Here is a 1,713-nt window from a genome sequence, read left to right as displayed (position 1 = left end):
AAAAATAATGCACTTACAAAGGAAAACACAAAAAGGTTTAGATTAAAAAAACAGTTGAGATAAAGTTTTGATATAATAATGTCAGACAATTTTTGAAATTTTGCTTTTAAAGCGGGGTTTGTTGGAAAGATTGCATCATCTAATTAAATTAAAAGACATTATCATAATACTGCACATTGTAGAAATTTGCAAAAAAAATGAAAACAACTAAATCCTGTGAGGAAAATAAAACCCTCATTTTGTATTTGGTTCATTTTGATATGATTGTCAGTGTTGCCAAATGAAKAAATGACACACGAGGAACAACGATTGGTTTTATTACATTCACCATCAACAGTGGCCCTCGGCTCGCTGGGAGCCTAAATCAGTGCAGATGATAACAGGCCACTGGAAGCTGAAGGAGATATGTGGAGCTCAGACGAACAGAATTGATTTAATTATTTCCACCTGTGCTTTCGTAGAGCAACATGTCAAACTGTTTCTGTGCTGAAACTTTAAATAAATAAATAAATAAATAAATAAATAAATAAATAAATAAATAAATATCATCTTGCTTCAATAAAGAGAAGCATTCTATAACTATGGAAACAACTCAAAACCTGCCTCACTGTTGCTGAGATACTTCCAACTGTAAACTGCTTTTCACAAAGAAAAAGCAGACTGCACAACTTTCAAGCGAGTTCGCCGCCATGAAAAAAGTAAGTGTACCCAACAGGTATTAATTACATTAATGTTGTAATGTGTACTTTGTATGTATCCGTTTGTATTAAACTGTAACTCTGGGTGTTTATTTTATGCTTGCCTGCTTCATTTCAAAGTTGAAAAGGCTTAACATGCTACGTAGCAGACTGTGTTCAGTTAGCAAAACATTTGTTTTGACAAATCCAGTTGTATTTCCATGACAAGTCCAATTTTTTATTTGGTTAGATTGTAATTTAAGTTGAAACTTGATTAATATTTACTGTAAGTTGACAAAAATACATTAGTAACAACTGTGTTAAGTTACTGAAGTGCTTGATTTGAAAAATGCCAAATCTGTTATTATTGCTGACATTATGCAGCCCTTGAATTTGGACACATTAATGCTGTTTTTTTATTTTATTTTTTGCCATGATGAATGGAAAAAGGATGCTATGCAGGCATGCCTTTAGGCAACATGTATTTAGCATGTCTTTAATACGAATAAATAAGTGTGTGGTCATGGCACAGGCTTTGTACTGAACATAACTGACTCAATAACTGTAATAACTGACAGGTCCTGATGCTCGTGATTCAATGAGATTTTTTTTTTGTTTTATTATTATTTTTTTTTTTTAGATTCAGAACAAAATGAGTCAAGTTCTAGAAGATACGGAGGTGGGACCATCAGCTTCCTCTATCACAAATGAGCTTGGATCCAGTGAAAACATGGCGGCAGAGCAGGCCCAAGAAAACCTTCAAATCCGTAAGAAGTGGGCGAGGACTTTTCAGAAGTACAGGAGCGAAAGGTCAGAGAGAAGTTTAGGCGCACTGTTTCCTCAGCCCACCTGACTTTAGCATCCCGAGCACAATAATAGACGTGAACTCTGTTTAGTAAAACCGACCCTCTTATTTACACCCAGGGCTTATCAAACTGCGGATATGTATCGCATCACCGTCACTTCAGATCCTCCAGCAGAAACAGGAAAAGTCTGCATGACTGTGAATGAAAACAAGGTGAGGCCATAATAATAA

General features: G+C 35.2%; 1 long non-coding RNA gene across 1 annotated transcript in view; it reads left to right on the top strand.

Annotated features, from left to right (window-relative positions):
* The first annotated feature begins 1,469 nt into the window (after window positions 1–1,469).
* LOC106513510 (uncharacterized) overlaps window positions 1,470–1,713 on the top strand; it is a 727-nt gene continuing 483 nt past the window's right edge. The window contains exons 1-2 of the long non-coding RNA XR_001309789.1: window positions 1,470–1,487; window positions 1,602–1,695. This is a non-coding gene — a long non-coding RNA (uncharacterized LOC106513510). The remainder of the gene's footprint in view (window positions 1,488–1,601; window positions 1,696–1,713) is intronic.

Source organism: Austrofundulus limnaeus, unplaced genomic scaffold (assembly GCF_001266775.1).
Source record: "Austrofundulus limnaeus strain Quisiro unplaced genomic scaffold, Austrofundulus_limnaeus-1.0 Scaffold13, whole genome shotgun sequence".
Taxonomy (NCBI): domain Eukaryota; kingdom Metazoa; phylum Chordata; class Actinopteri; order Cyprinodontiformes; family Rivulidae; genus Austrofundulus; species Austrofundulus limnaeus.
The sequence above is the reverse complement of the archived record's forward strand: the minus strand, read 5'-3'. Positions and strand labels throughout refer to the sequence as shown.